Source organism: Papio anubis, chromosome 5 (genome assembly GCF_008728515.1).
Source record: "Papio anubis isolate 15944 chromosome 5, Panubis1.0, whole genome shotgun sequence".
Classification (NCBI taxonomy): Eukaryota; Metazoa; Chordata; class Mammalia; order Primates; family Cercopithecidae; genus Papio; species Papio anubis.
In genome coordinates this window covers 3852733-3873639 of record NC_044980.1, presented here as the reverse complement: position 1 = coordinate 3873639, position 20907 = coordinate 3852733, and the positions used below count along the sequence as shown (strand labels likewise).

The 20907-nt window shown below is 37.2% G+C and overlaps 1 long non-coding RNA gene across 2 annotated transcripts in view; it reads left to right on the top strand.

Annotated features, from left to right (window-relative positions):
• Positions 1–12277: 12277 nt before the first annotated feature.
• The window catches only part of LOC110743420, a 29168-nt gene continuing 20538 nt past the window's right edge, over positions 12278–20907 (top strand). For both annotated transcript variants that reach the window (XR_002522410.2, XR_002522409.2), the window contains exon 1: positions 12278–12487. This is a non-coding gene — a long non-coding RNA (uncharacterized LOC110743420). The remainder of the gene's footprint in view (positions 12488–20907) is intronic.

Here is a 20907-nt window from a genome sequence, read left to right as displayed (position 1 = left end):
AAGGCACATTATCTTGACAAACTCAGCCTCCGAAAATTACTCTGGGCCTGAATTATTAAAATAACAAGGAATATTTCACTCAGCTGTGCAGAAATGATCCTAATTGTCCACTTTAGCCAAATCCTTTCAGTCTCTGAGATCGGTCAATTTACATTGGTGGCTTGCAAATTCCTCAGCTCCCATTAGGGAAATGCACAGCAGCAGCCCAATGCACCCTCATTTATTTTAATAACCTGCCAAGCAGACATGAAAATGTTAAAGTTGGAAGGCTATAACATGACAGGATCCTGACTTGTCAGAGCCACATTATAATCTAGTTGAAATACTTTCTTTCTCCCTTTCATGTCTTCTCAGGTAAGTGGGAAACTAATTGTCAAATTACTAATTTTGTTGGCATTAATATCAATACCAAGACAAGAGGAGCATGAACTGTTGAGCGAGAGGTTTTTCTTCTACACCTTCTGCTGCTGATGGGGAAATTACTCTGGAATCAGGGAAAGAATTAAATTTGTATGATCCATTTGCTATTTGGTACTAACCCGTTCTTGCAGGTGCTGTTTGTTAGTACTGCCAGCTGAACAGGCCAGTTCTACACTATCTGGCTTGGTTTGGGTTCTTATTGTGCAGGTCATCTTGATAATAAACAAATATTAAGCATTTGCTTTGTGTTAAGGAAGCATAAATGATTATATGCTCAGGGACGTGATGGATAAAGTCTTTCCAGAACTTCCAATCTGGTCAGAACTGGGATGATTCTAAATTCTGGATTGCACCTGTTGTGCTGGCGAAATTATTAATATCATCATTGTTCACTCTCAGAAATATCCTGTTTTGATAAGTTATGTGACTATCGTGGCTACACATAACAGATATGAGGTTGTGGGTTACTCATAAGACTTGGGCTGAAACGTGTTTTTTGAAGTACTTTGTGGAGACTTTTCGCAATGGAAAGGACAGGGTAGAGAAATGAGGTTTATGCTCAAAGTGAGGTAGCTCAGCAAGAGGATAACATGGCGCCTGCTAAGAGAAAGTGTCCCAAAGGTCAGCCTCTAAATATTTCTCTTCTGGAAGCAAAGGGGAAAGAAATGTGTTCCAGGGCTCAGGGACTGTGATGCTGGTCATTCACTGCGTTTTGGTCGTGGAAAAAGAGAAGGCTTCAGCTGTAGGAGCAGATCTGTTTCCTAATCAATTTTTGCTATGCTGAAAAAGACGAAAGAGAAGAAACAACATTAAAAATAGGAACAAATTATTTTAAGAATGATGGAACTCACAGAACACATCTCTGTTTGAATCTCCAATGAAAGCAAATTATAAACTTTGCATGGCGACTTCATTTACCAACACGGAAATTTCCTCAGTTCATAAAACAGAACCTTTCTTTTCACCATTGACATCTAAATTTGGCAGTCAAACTGGGATGTCACACATTCTTGAGTATGAGAAATTTTAAGTATCGAGTTTGTGAATTCTTCATATTTGCCTATTTTCCCACAATGTGTTTATTCTATTTTATTTTTTCTCAGCATTAAAAAATTTTAGAACCATTGTAAATCACAGCGTCTTTGCTATTTTTCCTGTGGAAGAATCTGATTATTTGTTTTGATGCATTTAATTGAAAGAATTGAATATAAATAACCTGTTGTATGAAAAGTTGATATTTTCAACACTTGTTTTTTAAAATTAAACTTTTTCTTGGGCGTTCAGACAATCATAAGTTTGTGCTTAGTCTTGATTTGCGTATTTGCACACGCAGTTAGCAGTTCAGGTGCTGCAGATGAGCACAGGCACCTGGGTCAGATATAAAACAACCATCTGATTTTTTGATCCATTATGAATGTGCCCACAGGCTACGTCATAGGGAGCAAAGTCATTGCTTTCTTTTCCTACAATCGAAAAATTAATAGATAAAGAACTGAATTGCTAAATGAAGAGAGTTACTTGTCAAGGTGCTCAATGGGAACCTGGAGCATGGGGAATCTGCAGGTCATGAAGTCACTTGGGGAATGGAAATCCAGGAAGAACATCAGCACCTGCAAGCAGAGAAGGTGCACCAACCACCCCAGAGCTGGGTGAGAACGAGAAGAAAGCAAATACTACACTGTTGAAAGTTGTATTCGTCCATTTTCATACGCTATGAAGAAATACCCAGTACTGGGTAATTTATAAAGAAAAAGAGGTTTAATGAACTCACAGTTCCACATGACTGGGGAGGCCTCACAATCATGGCAGAAGGTGAAGGAAGAGCAAAGGCACGTTTTCTATGGCAGCAGGCAGGAGAGCATGTGCAGGAGAACGGCCCTTTATAAAATCATCAGATCTCTTGAGACTTATTCACGATCATGAGAATAGCATGGGAAAAAATCTGCCCCCATAATTCAATTACCTCCCACTGGGACTTTCCCATGACACATGGAAATTATGAGAGCTACAAATCAAGATGAGATTTAGGTGGGGACACAGCCAAACCATATCAAAATCTAACACTAAAACACTGCTTCTCCACTGTACCTAAAATTCAAAACCCAAGTTGGAGATGCCAACAAGACTTGATCAGCATGCTAATGCCTTGTTTAAAATCCTTTGAGGGCTCCGTGTACCCTGCAGCAGCTTTCCAGCAAGGGCCTGGAAGTATTGGTCCTTCCATGCAGTGCCTCCGGCCTCTCTGGGCATAGAAGGTCTGGGGAGTATCTTGAGCTGCATGGAAAGTATCCTCACTTCCAATCTTCTACTGTACAGTTTCAAGAAAAATCCTGTGAGTGTTCACTTACTTGCTTCATTTAAAAAAAAAAGATCTGGAAACTCAATAAACCTTTAAATACAATTCAATTTAAAGATTTTTCCGTTTCAGGAGCGATCACCATCACCATTGCACACAGAAACTCTGGTCTGATCATACATCTCACCTGGGCATTGGTTTTGGCCTCTGTCATTTGCACATGGTAATGCCAGCATGGCAGGGAGCATGTTTCAGTCATGTGTGTACCTCAGTAGAAACACAACAGAAGCTTTATCACACTGCCAAAAACTGTATTAGGGAAAGAACGATATAAACAGACAAACAGAAAATCAAAAATGTTCATGCTCCTACCACCAAGCTGATCAAATTTTTCACCAAATGTATTTAAAGACCTTTAATTGAGTAATTTATGTAGTTATTAATGTGTGCTTTGTTTGCAGTGGAATTCCTCTAATAACTCTTCTCTCTCAAACCCACTCCCACTCACACACAGGGACACTGTATGGCCCCTGTGCCTCTAATGCCACGTTCATTGCAAAGAGGCAGCCCAGGGCTTCTGCCCGCAACCAGCAGCTACTCCAAGACTGGGAATTGGGGAGATGGTTTACCCCTGCACTCTTCCCCCAGACAGCTGAGATGTTTGCTTATTTATTTTTTTTGTTGACATTAGACTTCGATGTAAAAAAATATATATTTTTCAAAATTTGTATGTAGACATGGAAGTTTTCTCTATCAAGTAAATGAATCAATATCCAATGACATTTTTAGAGACAGCATTTGTTTATGAGGATTTTGAAGAGTTTATAGCCTGAAAGCTAAAATATAGCTGCACATTTTTGAAACACATTGAATCTGACACATGGGAGAGGAGTCTTGGATAGTAACTAGCTGGAGCAGAGAAAAATATGGGCATTCTGTGAAAAGAAAGAGTGCGCAGGAGGAAAAGGAGAAATCATGTGCATGTCAGAGTCAGTTGAAGGCAAGTCCAAGCTCCTGGGTGTTGAAAGTGGTAGAGGAAGGAGATAATGAGGCAGTGAAGGTCTGTGGTTTCCAGGTTTCCCCTATCCACAGAGGAGATTCATTGCAGTGTGGAGGGTTCAGTCTCCTGTCTGTCCATGCACACTTCATTTTCCAAAACTGTTTGTGCCACTGGATATGAGATTGAAAAGTGACTATTTCATCCAACCTGGGGCATCCAACCTCTTTCTGGAGACAAGCGTAAGAAAGTGCATGCCTTCCCACTAATACATCCAATGAAGGGCTCTGGCCAGAGAACACCACATGGGGTTGATCTCAGGACTGCAGAAGGGCACCATTCCTCATGCTCCTTTTTCACAAGGCACAGCAGTGCATCATCTAAAAGAACAAAATTACTTGCGGGACAGGCTAGATTCACTGATGGTGGAAGGACAATATATAGAAGTTGTAAAAATAGAGCGTATCAGTCTGCTCAGGCTGCCATAACCCAAATATTAATACAGTAGACTGGGAGACGGAGACATTTATTCTCTCCCAGTGTGGAGGCTGGAAGTCTGGCATCAGAGTGCCAGGATGGGCCATTCCTGGGGAGGGGCCTCTTCGTGGCTTGCAGGCAGCTGCCTCCTTGCTGGGTCCTCACCTGGCCTTTTCTCTGTGTATGGAGTATGAGAAAAGAGAAATCTGTGGTGCTTGTTTTTATAAGGGGACTGATCCCATCAGGAGGACCTCAGCCTCGTGACCTCATCTAACCTTGATTACCTCCCAAAGGCCCCACCTTTAAGTACCATTATGCCAAACGTTGAAGCTTTGACATAAGAATTTTGTAGGGCTTGTTCAAGCCACAGCACAAAGTATCTGTGACTGCAGGTAAAACATAAAGATGAGATTCATGAAGAAGAAAATATAACATTTGGGTACTTCTTTATGTGAAGGTTTTATGAACCAGGTGATTGTGAGAAGAAAAGGTTAAAGAAACATGACACTGAGCAGCTGCCATCCTTGGAAATGTGGCCACGGCTGGCAACCCAGGTTCAGTTATCTCTCTCTCTCTCTCTCTCTCTCTCGATAGGTAGACAGATAGACATATACATAAATGTATGTATATACATACCATGTACCTCCACCATTCTGTGTCTCATTCTTTCTCTTACTCTGTCACCTTCTCTGTGCAAGTACCCATTGCACACACTCTCTCTCATTCTGGCCAACCATAGATTAAGTGATAAAGATAGTCTCCTCCCTCTCAAGTTAGTGGGCATTAAATTAATTATTTCATATGACGGCCTTAAAGAGATGTATTAGAACATTGCTAAGTAAATTGTCCCCAAATTCACACACTGAATTCACTCTTAAGATTTTTTTTTTGAGCACCACTTTTCCAAAAGTTAAGAATCTGGAACAGAACATTAAAACATTTCTTCTCCCTTATTATTTATTCTTAAGTTACAAGTAAAGGAGACTTTTATGTGACATCATAAATTAGATCAAATTTTATGTACATGGCGACTTATGATTCTACCTGAGATGGAGTAACAAAGACTGGATTTACCCTCTCCTAAAAAACAATAAATAGACAAAATACACAAAACAGTGGTTTTGAAGACATTGGACAAGAAACAAGAATGGCGATCCCTTACTGTAGCCTAGTAGTGTAGTTTGAAGTTGGGTAGCGTGATGCCTCCAGCTTTGTTCTTTTTGCTTAAGATTATCTTGGCTATACAGACTCTTTTTTGGTTCTATATAAATGTTAAAATAGTTTTGTCTACTTCTGTGAAGAATGTCAATGGTAGTTTAATGGGAATGGCATCTCTTGGTGATTCACATGAACATTAAATTTCAAGAAGCTAATATTCTGGGGCAAATCCTCCTAGCAGGGACTTGGACAGATATCTGTACACCCATGTTCACAGTAATATTATTCACAATAGCCAAAGGTGGAAGCCACCCTAGTGTCTATGAACACACAAGCAAAATGTGCTAATTACGTACAATGGAATATTATTCAGCCTTAAGGAGGAAGGAAATTCTGATACATAGTACAACATGGATGAACTTTTAAGACATTCCTCTCAATGAAATAAACCAGTTATAAAAAGACAAGAAAGGCCAGGCACAGTGGCTCATGCCTGTAATCCCAGCACTTTGGGAGGCCGAGGTGGGCAGATCACCTGAGGTCAGGAGTTCGAGACCAGCCTGGCCAACATGGCGAAACCACATCTCTACTAAAAAATACAGAAGTTAGTGGGATGTGGTGGTGTGCATCTGCAATCCTAACTACTCAGGAGGCTGAGGCAGGAGAACCATTTGAATCTGAGAGACAGAGGTTGCAGTGAGCCAAGATCACACCATTGCACTCCAGCCTGGGTGACGAGGAAAACTCACACACACACACACTCTCACGATTCCTGAGAGTTGGGAAACAAGCAAGCTGAGCGCTAAGTTTGACTGCATGTCTGCCTCAAGGGAGTTTTCAGACCACAACACAGGTAGGGCGCACCAAGGAGAAGCCTGATAGTCTCCCTGTGTTGAGCAGATGAACCTGAAAATCCAGGAAAACCAAGATTGCTGGAATTTTCCTGATAGTCTTGGAGAGAAAGGTTAAGTTAAATTAAATTTGGCTTAAAGCCTTTGTATCTTGAGTCCATCCCTAGAGAACTACAGTCTAATCTAAAAATATATGTTTTTATAACTAGTAGCTGAGTTTCAGCCAATCATAGGCTGCCAAGTGATTATACTAGGCCCAAATTGGGCACATGCCATGTTGTGACCCATGAAGCTGTTTCTGTCTGTCACTACCTTTTTTATCAGTCTAAAAATACTGCCTGCCCATGTTGCTGGGTGGAGCTTTGTGAACCACTCCTGGATATGAATGCTGCCTGATGTATGACTTACTTTTTGCTCAAATAAACCCTGCCAAATTTAATTTATCTAAAGTTATTCTTTTAAAATTTTGGCATCAGAAGTTTTATCCAAAGTAAATCTCCCTTGATCCCCAGCAACAGTAGGTGACCGATGGAAGATACCACTGGCCCATTTTGCCCATTCATCTCTTGCAGCAGCTGGAATCAAGGGTTAGTTCTCTCTCTGATTCTGGATCCACAAAGTTACGTGTTTAGCTGTCTGAGTTTATTTGAGTATCTTTTATCTGTACTTGATTTGGACGTTGTGATAATAATAAGACTGAGTACTATAAGGAGGTCTCTGGTATTTGACTGGGTCAGACACTGGACTAGGTTAGGTAGGTAGTCATGGTTACTAGAAGGCAGGGAATCATGGATTCATTTGTATCTTAGGAGTATGGAACTCTTGCCAGTTTTATGTAGAGGAACTATGGACCCAGAACTTGTGTTTTTCTGGAGAAATGGGTGAATCTTAGTAAAAGTAACTCAAAGTTACAGTGGTTACAGTGGATACACTTTTTATAAAAGGCAAACAGGTGCATGTCTTTCAGTTATGGGGACCATATGCAAACCCAAACAGAGGGATCCCAAACTAAAGACCCCTGTGCCCTGAGATCTCTGCCTTAATTGTAAACAGCCAAACCATTGGAGAAGAAATTGTCCATTTTACACCAGTCATCTGATGGGCCCACTTTGTTTAGTTTGGATTATCTCCACTAGAGGTAGCCCCCAGTGGCTTCACTCCTGAGAAAATAATCAGCAATTCTCTCAGAGAAAAAAAAAATATTACTGTGGTGAAGGTTTCAAATCAAGTCTGAAAGGTCACTGTGACTAAGCCTGTCTGATTGACACTTGAACCATTTTCTGAAAAAATAGTTGTAACAGTTAGTCCTCTGTGCTTTTCTCTTTGACTCTACATCCCCCATGGGAAACTGTCAGCTGAGACCCCCTTTCTGAAGCCCTTGCTGACTTTACATTCTGACAGCTCTGCTCATCTCTTTTATGTTGTCATGGTCCTTGATATTTCCCAAAACTCCGCTGGAAAAAAAAAATGAATTCAACTATTGTTTAGTAAATCAGTGAGCTTTGTATTATTGTACCTGGAACATGGCTAAAGTTTCACAATGGCAGCTGTAAGATCTGTTCCTGTCTATATATCTATGTATGTCTCTATGTATGATATATATGTGTGTAATAATTTGCTATCTTTTTATGATATTGCCAAAATTAAATCATATAAAAGCTGTATTTAATTGGCCTAATAAGAATAAATGCTTATATTAATTATTTTCTCAGAACAATAAGTAACCCTAAATCTTTTCAAGTTTACATAGATTAGGTAATCTTCGGTAAATAAGAATATTGTTGATTTGAGTAAAACAGTTATATCTTCAGAGTTGTCAGGATTAAATATAATTCAGACATACAACTTTTCTTACCTATGTTGACTGGTAAAATAAGCTTGTTTTATCTCTATATTACAGTTAATAACTTGAGATGATGACTAACTTTTTAATATTTCATCTTCATGAGAACTCAAGCACAATTGTTAAGTGAGTTACAAAAATGTAAGTAAGATAAAATTCCCATGTAAATTTTCTTCCTCTTATGGCACAAAGTCTTAATATTCTTATCATCCATCTTATCAACAATGGAAAATTGAGGTTGAGGGAAATTATTACAAACAACGATTTGATCCTTAGTCCTAAGAAACAAACAAACAGACAAAAATTAGGAGTATAGACATAAAATGTTGCCTCTTTTACAGTTTCTTATTACAGAGACACTAGAGGTGTTTGGAATAGTTAGCGAACTGTGACACATTGGCAAATTGTACTATGAAGAACATCTGCTTCTAGAAGTTATGATTCATAGATTCGCCAGTCTACACATTGCTGGTGTGACAGGCAGTTGCTTGCTTCCTAGAGTTCACTGGAAAATAAAGTCGCTAAAAGTTAAGCATCTATATATGTATATATGAAAAAATAAAGGAAACAATTCTATATGCAGGTATACAAGAGAGGTAAGATGTGATTTTGGTAAGGAAAAGCTATAAGGTAAGGAGATTTTTTTTTAATAGAGAAGAGTAAGTTTTCTCCAAAATTAATATGATGGGTTGTTCAAAAATAAGAGGAAAAGTGTAGAACAAAAACTGAATGGATAAGAAAACCTAAAAAGATCTGTGAAAGATGAATCCTGCAAAAGGAATTTTATATCTGATCAAGCTATTTAAGATTAGAAGATACTTGGTTATAACTTTTTCTACAAATTAAGCATTAATATCAAAAATGCAGACCGTGCGAGGTGACTCATGCCTGTAATCCCAGCACTTTTGGAGGCTGAGGCGAGTGGATCTCTTGAAGTCACGAGTCTGAGACCAATGTGGCCAACACGGTGAAATCCTGTCTCCACTAAAAATACAAAAATTAGTTGAGTGCAGTGGTGCATGTTTGTAATTCCAGCTACTTGGGAGGCTGAGGCACAAGAATCGCTGGAGCCCAGGAGGCAGAGATTGCAGTGAGCTGAGATCATGCCACTGCACTCCAGTCTGTGCGACAGAGTGAGACTCTGTCTCAAAAATAACTTAATATTGGTTTTTTCTTAATAGGAAATTGTGAAAAGTTTTTATTTTTTAGATAATTGGCCAAAGGAAAAAAGATTTATGTTTTACTAATATAATTTCCTGTACTTCATCTTGTCTTTAGTAGATTAATGATAATTTTAAAAAACTGAGACTTCTCTGTTAAAAATGTTACAATTTTTCTACAACTGTGTAACTTTTCTTGTTTGAAGTCATTAAATTACCACTGGGGTGAAATGAATGACCATAGTTCACAGTGACTGGTGATTCTATGCTGATGAAGTGTTTAGATCCTTGATATTTTTGACAAACTTCCCCAAATCAAATTATAAATTAAGTCTTTTTCTTAATCCTGAATTAATTTGGGGATTTTCCAGATGGGCCCTTGAAACATCTCCTAACGATGTATCTTCTTATAAAAAGAGATATCTTAAGCTAATTGAGCTTATTTTATATATCAAATTATGTGAGAAGCATTGTCAAATAGTAAGTAATGTTAAACCTTTATTGAGTTGTATTTGTATGGAGGTATTACTAATAGGTGTTTCAAAATTTGTATGAAATTCTTAGAAATCCGATCATACTACTAGACATGGGTAAGAATTTTCAGAACTCTAACAGAAAAATCTGGTTTCGTAAAACTGCTAAACCAACACCAAGCAAAACAAGAATTAATTGATCACCAAGGAAATGTTTTGACAGATTTTCATGCTAACTCAGCCAATACTGAAATCATTAAGATGTGCAATTTGAATGAACTTCATAAGATTGATCCAAGTAAATTATCTATGATCGTCTATTTAATAAACACCGCTAGGCACCTGAATTGGAGAAACAAAGCTAGTGTTTAAGGGGACTTTAATTCAATGTAAAGTGTGGGCTCATGGAAAGCCTGGATGGTAGCCTGGTTATTCGAGTTCTTAACACTTAGGACTCCAGCCTGGGCAGCAGAGCGAGACTCCATCTCAAAAAAAAATGCTCCTTCTCTGTCTTGGCATAAGTGTAACATTTCCATTATTAAATGCCCTGCATTCCAACTCCTTAAGGAGTAGATAAAATAATATGAATAATAAAAATACGTTTTTGTGACTATTTTAAAATTGTGAAGTTGTTTATAATCAATCTTTGGTTTGTCGAGTCCATAATTCTAGTAAGGCAACAAAAACCTCAGGTGACACGTTTCCATCATCTGCTGAACTATTTGAAAAAATACAAATGGATTCATTCAGTTGCCTTCTTCTGTGTATGTTTTTGGTAGTATAAAAACTTCCCCATGCAGAAAATACACTTTCAAAGTGGTAGTTAAAATGTTGTTTTAAAAAATGTGTTTCCTTTATGGGATATTCCTGGAGAAATCTCCAGCATTAGAGATAATTGTTTCAGTGGAGAAGGTATAAAATAGTCAAATAAGGTATTACAAACACTATGTCATCATGCAAACCTAACATAATTGCATTACCTTGGTCAAGGTTATTCCTAATTGACGGTAATCTGATTCATTCCCAGTGGAAAACATAAATTGACCCCAATAAAATAGTTACTGGACCACCTATTCTTCTCATAATAAAAGCTTGTGTACCTCATGCCCTTATAAACTGACATGAACCAATATTTCAAAGCTTTCATACACTAGGCCAAGTATATTTTCTCCAGATAAAAGAAGCTCTTCATGACACATGAACTGATGACAGGCAGACCTTTCACAGTCTAGAGCATGGAGACTGGGTCTCTTGGAAACAACACCAGAGAAAGACCGCCATTGAACTCTCTTGAAAGGAACCAAGTTCTACCCTGCAGCAAAACTTCAGGGACTCAATCTTGTATCCACATCTCTTAACTCAAAGAGTCCCTCTAGACTCTTGGGACCATATACACATTGGAGACATCAAGGTGAAACTGACCTGGGGGGCTTCTCCTCCTCAGAAGAAAACATCCTGGAAGTGCACAACTATCCCAAGATCACAGACCGAGGGTCTGTCTCCAGTCACCATGAAATTTTTCTTTTTTCCTACTGTTTATCTTCTGTCTATACATGGAAAGATAATGTGAAAATTAATTTTATCATTGATAGCTTCCACAGAGAACTTAACTGAATGAATGTTGGATATGTCATGTTAAACCTAAATCCTTCCATGATCTTAGGTGTCCTTTGGTTCACTGTGTAACGTGTTTTGCTGATACTCCGAGTGTGATGTTTTATGCTTTCTATAGTGTCAGCCTTTTAGATTTACATATTCAGACTCCTTATTTAAATCTAACAGTAGGTAAACAGTATACTGAGGGCTTTGCTGTTAAATTAGGCCAGAAATTGAATACCAAAAAAAGAAAAGAAAATTCAACAGTTTGTAGACATTTGTAACTGCAACCTTTTAATTATGGGTAGCTACCAACCTTGCAATAATTCAATAATGGTGCCTTAGATAAGTATTACTAGTGCTTTCCTACTGGTGCCTCCTAATGCACAAGTTATCCCCATAGGGAACTGTCTGTTAGAACTGTCTGTTATATCCCTCCAAAATATATATTTATTTGTGGAGGATTTAACAGCATAATAATCATTTAACCATTCACACATTCCATGTTTCAATAAGTGAAAAATAAGGATCCAATGTAGATTAGGAATTCTAATGATACTACTCTCACTCCACAATCAACTAGACACTGAATATTGGCCTACATTTCTTAACTTGCATTATAGAATAAAAAGTAATTTGAAAGAATTGAAATTCCTTCAAATGAACATCTTTTCAGAGAGTGCTCCTTCTCAGGCCGGGCATGGTGGCTCACACCTGTAATCCCAGAGCTTTGGAAGGCCAAGGTGGGTGGATCATGAGGTTAGGAGTTTGAGACCAACTTGGCCAACATGGTGAAACCCTGTCTCTACTAAAATTACAAAAAAATTAGCCAGGTGTGGTGGCAGGTGCCTGTAATCCAAGCTAGTCAGGATGGTGAGACAGGAGAATTGCTTGAAAACGGGAGGGAGAGGTTGCAGTGAGCAGAGACTGTGCCACTGCTCTCCAGTCTGGGCAACAGAGCGACACTCCATCTCAAAAAAAAAAAAAAAAAAAAAAAAAGCTCTTCTCTGGCTTGGCATAAATATAAATAGGTTATAGTTGTCCAGAAAACTTCTTTAAATAATCCTGCTACTATTGTTTTGGATAACATAATTTCTTTGGACTATCTTTCAGCTAAACATATGGCAGTGTATACAAATACACTTGGATAAATACATCTGGTATGGTAAAAACTCAACTGCAAGAAATCAACAAACAAGCAACTTGGTGTAAACAAGTAGGTTACTTTCCCGGGTACTTGTGATATTTTTTGTTCGGATTGGTTCTATTTATGGTGTCTACTGTTAAGGAGTCATGCTTCAGTCTTTTCGAATCATCCTCCTGGAAGCCATTATGATAGTCTCCCTGGCATGCCACATTCTCTCAATAGTCCTAAGTGATTGTACAGAGCCATCTGTTATGCATCAAATTGTTTTACCAGAGTTAGAATAATGAAAATACAAAGAGAATAAAAAGAATCATCCAACTGGCTTGACATCATGAATTGCGAATTCCATACTAAGTCCAAACAGGTCAATTACCATGGTAACAGGGCATGGCTTCAATGCCCAAGGTTTTGGCAAATCTTTCAGAATTAAAAGGCTGACCAAAAGGCACGAATTGTTAAATTAAATTTGGCCTATATTTGCTCAAGTATCTTGATTCTCCACATAGCAAACTACAACCTAACTTAATAAGAAATAAACTACAACCTAAGAGTATATTCTTGTAGCAAATGTTTGAGTCCCAACCAATCATGGCAGCTGGGTTTTGGTGAATGACAGGATGTCCACTTACGAGATCATGTTCATGTAAGGCAAATGCTTCATCACACCATGCTCAAATAAGGCAGATGTTGAGCTATGTTCAATCAAACTGTTGTGTCTGCCACTTGCTTTTTTACTCTCTGTGAATACCACCTGCCCACATTGCTGGATGGAGCTGTCTGTACCTTTCCTGGTTCTGAGTGCTCCTCGATTCATGAATCATTCTTTGCTAAAATAAACTCTGCTAAATTTAACTTCTCTAGAGAGTTTGATTTGTTTATTTGGTTTATTTTTTCAAACAAACAGAAGAGAACTTTCAGAAAGATAATTTTGGTGATCTGCAAATGATACACTCAGTGTTGAGCTGGTTACTTACCAGTGCATGTGTGTGAAGAAACTACATGGGAATGGGAAAAACACTATAAAAGAGTTATAGGTAACAGTGCTGCACACTCAAAAATAGTGCCTTAGTGCTGTTTTCTGCAGACAGCCTGTAAAATCTCATTATACAAATAATATGAGATAGAATAATCAGAAAAATGTTGTCATTGTAATGAAACAAAAACTGTTCCTAATTCAATACTGCTCTTGAACATCCCCAAAAATTTTAAAAGCAAGGCTTGAACAGAACAAATGATTATAAAAAATTTAGGTATATATCAGATACAAGAAAATGTAAAATACACACAGACACACATATATGTGTATATGTACATTTATATGGATACAAAAATATTCAGCACCTCCAGAGGCAAAATATATGTTTATGCTATCAGTATGCAAAGAATTGGAAAAATATAACCCAAAATAAAAAGATGATTCAGTTAATTAAAACCAACCCAGAATTGACAAAGCTATCAGAATTATTAAACATTTAAAAGGTTATTATAGATTTCTATTTGTAGCCACAAAATAGAGAGTTTGGAAGCTGTCATTTCAGTCCTTACACCAACAGAAAAGTTGAACAAACTAAAATTCACCTACTTTTTTTGTACTTACCATTAAACTGAGGTTTCAGGGAAAACCATCGCCATGACATCTGAAGACACAGATGACTCAAGAGTCACGGCTCATACTTCCCTACCTGCAGCAGAAGATGCTGGAACCATAACTGGAAGGAAAATTTAGTAGTTCTGAAAAATTGCTGGAGGATGAGTATGGACTGCAGTTTGGAGAGGAGAGATATATTCAGGGATATTACCTCCAGGGACTACCAGGTTCTTATGATGAAGATCTGAAAAATATCCTCCCATAACTATGACAGAGAGAAGAAAAGAGTAATTGTAAAATAATCCCTGTGCTTTCGCTATATTAAAAACGACCTTTTTTGTTTGTTTGTTTCTGGGGGAAAGAACTTAGATCCAATCTGGAAGAAGAATATTTCAAAAGAAAGGTGAGTAGCTATATTAATTATAAATGAAGTAGACTTCACATCATGGAAAATTGCCAGGAATAAAGAGTGATATTATTTAATGATAAAATGACACATTTTCCAAAAAGACGTAGGAATCTTTAACACAGAAGATGTAACAATAGTGTTAAACTATGTGAGACAAAAACGGATTGTACTGAGCAGATAGACAAGTTTGCTTTTATAGTTGAAGACTCCAGTTTATCTTTTAGTAATTAATAGACCAACCAGGCCAAAAAAAAAGTCAATAAGGTTATAGTTGACTTGAGCAGCACTATCCATCAACTTGATGTAATTAGCACTTATAGAATACTGCACCCAACAAAGGAGAATAGCTGTTCTTCTCATACTCTCATGAGACCCTCACCAAAAGAGACAATATTTTGTTCCTAAACTATACCTTAAGAAATTCAAGAAAATAGAAGCCATATAAATTATCTTCTCAGAACACAATAGGATTAAGCTCGAAGTCAATCATGAAAATATCTGGAAAATTCTTAAATATTTGAACATTGAACAGTGTACTTCTAAATAATACATGAATTACAGAATTATTTATCTCAAAATAAATTTAAAAACAGATGACACTAAACAAATATGTAAAACCAACTTATGAAAGTCTGTAGAGTATAGTAAAAGTAATGATTAGGGAGAAATGTATAGCATTAAGTGCATACATTCAAAAATATTAAAGATGTAAAATCAATTGTTGAGCAACTAGAGAAAAAAGATCAAGTTAAACAAGGAGAATAAAATAAATAATAAAAGTTATGGGAAAAAATTTATTGAAATGGAAAATTGGAAAACAATTTAAAAATCAACAAAACCAACATTGTATTCTTTGAAAAGATCTGAAAATTTCGAATCCTCAATCCAAGACAGTCCAGCCACAAACAAAATAGAGCAAACAAAATTTATAAAACCGGAAATTAAAGAAAAAAGAGTAGTCGTCACTCTTTATCCCATGTATAATAAAAGGATAATAAGAAATATTACATAACTAAGTACCCACACAACAATTCCTTGAAAGATACAAACTACCAAAATTCACAAAAGGACAAATAAATATCTGAATAGGTCTGTATCTATTTAAGTAAGCTAATAAATAATAACATTCCAAAAAAGAAATCATCAGGCCCTGTTGTGGAGGCACAAAACCTCCCAGAAAATATGAATAAATCAAATACAAGAGTAAATTAAGAAGTATATGCCACCACCAAGTGGGATTTATTCATTTATGCAAGGATGGTTCAAAATTTGAAAATCAATCACCACTGCATCAACAAACTGAAGAAGTATCAAGTAATTATATTAATTGATGTATAAAAGTTATGCAACACAAAACAGTGCCCATTGATGATAAAAACTCTCAAGACACTAGGAATAGAGAGAAATTTTCTTACTTTAATTAAAAATAATCACCAAAAAAAAGCCGATAATTAACATCATAATTAAGATGGGGAAACAAAATATTTTTCCCCTTAAGGTGTGGAACAAGGCCAGAAAGATTTTTCTCACCAGCCCAGTTCAAAATTTTACTGGAACTTCTAACCACTTTAATAAGTTGGGAAGATTTTATATATCTATATGTGTGTGTGTGCATGTATATTATATATGTATATGTGCGTGTATTATATATAATATAGAATTATATATATTACTGGATATACATATACACACGTACACATGAGACCCTCACCAAAAGAGACCATATTTTGGTAACGTAATATATATATATTATATACATTATATATTTTATATATAATACCCATATATTGTGTATGTATATAATGTGTGTGTGTCTGTGTGTATATAAACAAAACAGATAGTCCAGATGTAGTCACAAACACAGTAAACTAATTTTTGTCAAAAGAGAAAAGGCAATACCGTAGAACAAGAGAAGTCTTTTCAACACATGATGCTGGAACAGTTGGATGTGTGTATTTTTTTTAAAAAGATGCATAGTGACACAGACATTACACCTTTCACAAAAATCAACTCAAAATTGATCATAGGTCTACATGTAAAATGTAAAACTGTAAAATTTCCATAACAAAAAAATCTTAGGAAGTAATCATTGTGACTTTGGTTAATGAGATTTTAGATTCAACACAAAAAGCATGGTCTGTGAAAGAAGACATTGACAAATTATACTTTATTAAAATTAAATTTTCTGTTAGGCAAAAGACACTGTTAAGGTAATAATGCAACAAGCTACAGATGTATAAAATATTTGTAAAATCATTTCTGATTTATATTCAAAATATTTAAAGAAACCTCAAAACTCAAAATATAAGACAAAAAATAAATGATGAGCAAAATAATTGAAAAGATACCTCATTAGAGAAGCCATACAGATGGAAAATACACATATGAAAACATGGTAACATCATTTGTCATAAGACATTGCATATCAAAATAGTAGAAGTACCACTACATGCCCTTGTGATACAATATATGTGTCAAAACTCATAGTTCTTTACAGCACCAAGAGTAACCATAATATATGCAGATTGGTAAAAATAAATCATTTAGGAGGTCAGGAGATCCCAGAGTAGAACACAGAATGTGACAAAAGACTGATGTCTGACAAATGTTTAAAATAGCTTTACTGAAGGAGGTCAGGAAAATGGTGCTGACTTAAATAATTTGAAAACTAGTAGAATTTGTAAGACTACAGGCAAAAGAAACTACGTAACCTCTTTGGTTGATACAGTTTTCTGCAAGGATGTGAGTTAGTTTTATACTGATCTCACACACGCACACACACACACACACACACACACGAACTGAACAATTAAAGTGGATGGTGGATGCTAAGTGCCCAGATTTTCACTGTTGGAGTTGCAGGTTACAGATGAGCAAGGGACATGGTGAAAATGATCCATGTGGTAATGAATTAGAGCTGGAGATATCAGTACGAATTCATGTCTAGCTTAATATAGATACAGCAGACTACATATACTGTTATCAATGTTCATAGATATTTGGATATACGTAGGTTAGTATATACACATACGTTCTTTTGCTCTGTTATGTCAGAGGGTGTAGAAACAAAGGCACCCCTGAAGCAATGGGCACACACAGTAACCAGATTATGGCTGTAAATACGTTTATTCTCAAATAAACAGCCAGAGCTGATTTTAGTAATTGCCAATTCCAGGACTGCAGAAGAAAATATAAAAGTCAAATGCATTGGCTTACTATGAGTGTTACGAGAAATCACCACAAATGTAGTGGCTTCAAATAGCACAGTAAAGATGTTCTTACAGTTCTGGAGTCAGACATCAGAAGTGGGTCTCACTGGGCTAAAGTCACGGTGTTGACAGGGCTGGCCCCTTCTGAATGCTGTAGGGGACAATCTTATTCTTGCCTCTTCCAGCTGCTTGAAGTTGCTGAAATTTTTTAATTGTGGCTGCATCACCTCAGCCTCTACTCCCATGGCCACATTGCCTTCTTTCCTTCTATAGGCACACCTCCCCCTGCCTCCTCCTCCAAGGAACATTTTTGATTAATTTCCGGTCTGCTCAAGTAATCCAGGATAATCTCTTCATCCTAATTTAACTTAATCATTCCTGGAATTTTTTCTTTTGAGGTAACTTCACTAAGTAATGTTCACTAGTTCCAGGAATTAGAATGCAGGCATCTTTGAGGAGCCATAATTTGTCTTCACACACACACACACACACACACACAGTACCAGGACCATGGTATGTCATAGGGATACAGCAGCCAGGCGCCAACTGACAGACCTCTTAATGCCCAAATCTGAAGCCATTCTTTCCTCCTTATTTCCTTTCCATTTTTCAGCTTTATTAGGGTATAATGGACAAATAAACTGTATATGTATTAATAACGTAAATAAAGTATTAGATTATACTGCAAAACACAAAATAAATACGCAAGAGACCATACTGATATAAATAATCAAAAAATAAATAAATGGGCCAAAAAAAGGCTCTCATAAAAAAGAATTCCAAATAATTTATGTATTTACCCTTCTACCCACTCTTCACTGAAGGCTGTGATAGCAACTTTACAATGGAGAGACCTGACAAGCACTGACTCCACCAGGTGGTCATTATTAATGTCAACTGTGATACATCATCTTGATAGGACATACACCAGACATGATGTGATGAACATGGGCATTCTACAAAATGCCTGACCATAACACCTCAAAACTGTCAAGATTGTAACAAGCAAGGAAAACCCGACAAACTGTCATTGTCACGAGCCTATGAAGACATGTGAATTAAATGTTACAGAATATCTTGCGTGGGATCTTGACACAGAGAAAAATATTAATTCAAAGTAAGAAAATCTGAATAAAGCATGGACTCTGGTTAATAACAATTAATAAAAATGTGCTCATTAATTATTTTAAAATGCATTATCCTAATACAACATAATAATTGGGCAACCTGGGTGTGATATTCGGGAATGTAATATACTATCTTTGCAATGTTTTTTTTTTAAGTTATCAAAATTATATTCAATGGAAGATATAAAAATACCCTAATTCAAGCTTCTAAAACCTCAAACTACACTGTGAGAGACAAAAATATACTGAATAGAATGAATAACAAATTTAACATTGCAGAAAAAAATAAATAAACTTGAAGAGCAAGAGAAATATACACTACCAAAACTTCAACACAGAAACAGGAAAAATGCAAATCTAAACAAAAAGAATCAGTGAATGTCAACATCATGTGGCTTGAGCTTGATATATATGTAATTTGCATCTTCAAAAGAGAGGAAAGTAATGAGAGGCAAAATAAACAAAATGATAGTGGCTGCTTTTTAAAAAATTTGATGTGAACTGTAAACCAACAGATACAAGAATCTGTGAAGAGCAAGCACAGGAAACATGAGGCAAACAGATCCAAGGCATATCATAATAAATTTGCTACAAACCAATGATAAAGAGGAAATTTTAAAAGCAGCATGGGGGTGCAGGCAAAGAAATGTTATATACAGAGGGGCACAAAGAAAGATGAAAGTAGATTTCTTATCAGAAACCATGGCAGCAAGAAGACAGAGGACCAACACATTTAAAGTGATTAATGACATAAAAAGTGGAAATAAAGATTTTTTTCAAATATATAGTGATATAGTTTGGCTGTGTCCCCACCCAAATCTCAATTTGAATTGAATCGCCCAAAATTCCCATGTGTTGTGGGAGGGACCCAGGGGGGAGGTAATTGAATCATGAGGGCCAGTCTTTCTTGTGCTATTCTCCTGATAGTGAATAACTCTTTCAAGATCTGATGGGTTTAGCAGGGGCTTCTGCTTTTGCTTCTTCCTCATTTTCTCTTGCTGCCACCATGTAAGACATACCTTTCACCTCCAGCCATGATTCTGAGGCCTTCCCAGACATGTGGAACCATAAGTCCAATTAAACCTCATTTTCTTTCCAGACTTGGGTATGTATTTATCGGTAGCATGAAAATGGAGTAATACAGTAAATTGGTACCAGTAGAGTGGGGGCATTGCTGAAAAGATACCCAAAATCATGGAAGTGACTTTGGAACTGGGTAACAGGCAGAGGATGGAACAGTTTGGAGGGCTCAGAAGAAGACAGGAAAATGTGTGGAAGTTTGGAACCTCCTAGAGACTTGTTGAATAGCTTTGACAAAAATGCTGATAGTGATATGAACAATAAGATCCAGGCTGAGGTTGTCTCAGATGAAGATGAGAAACTTGTTGAGAACTGAAGCAAAGGTGATTCTTGTTATGTTTTAGCAAAGAGACTGGCAGCGTTTTGCTCCTGCTCTAGAGATTTGTGAAACTTTGAACTTGAGAGAGATGAGTTAGGGTATCTGGTGGAAGAAGTTTCTAAACAGCAAAGCATTCAAAGGGTGACTTGAATGCTATGAAAAGCATTCCATTTTAAAAGGGAAACAGCATAAAAGTTCAGAAAATTTGCAGCCTGAGGAGGCAGTGGAAAAACAAACAAACAAAACATTTTCTGAGGAGAAAATCAAGCCGGCTGCAGAAGTTTGCAGAAGTAGCCAGAAGCCTAATGTTAATCCCCAGGACCATGGGGAAAATGTCTCCAGCGCATGTCGGAGACCTTCATGGCAGCCCCTCCCATCACAGGCTTGGAGGCTCAAGAGGAAAAAGTGGCTCTGTGGGCCAGGCCCAGGGTCCCCATGCTATGTGCAGCCTAGTGACTTGGTGCCCTGTATTCTAGCCACTCCAGCCATGGTTGAAAGGGACCGATATGGAGCTTGGGCTGTGGCTTCAGGGGGTAGAAGCCCCAAGCCTTGGCAGGTTCCACATAGTGTTGAGCCTGTGCGTGCACAGAAGTCAAGAACTGAGGTTTGGGAACCTCCACCTAGATTTCAGAAGATGCATGGAAATGCCTGGATGCCCAGGCAAAAGTTTGCTGCAGGGGCAGGGCCCTCATGGAGAACCTCTGCTAGGGCAGTGCAGAAGGGAAACGTGAGGTCAGAGCCCCCACACAGAGTCGCT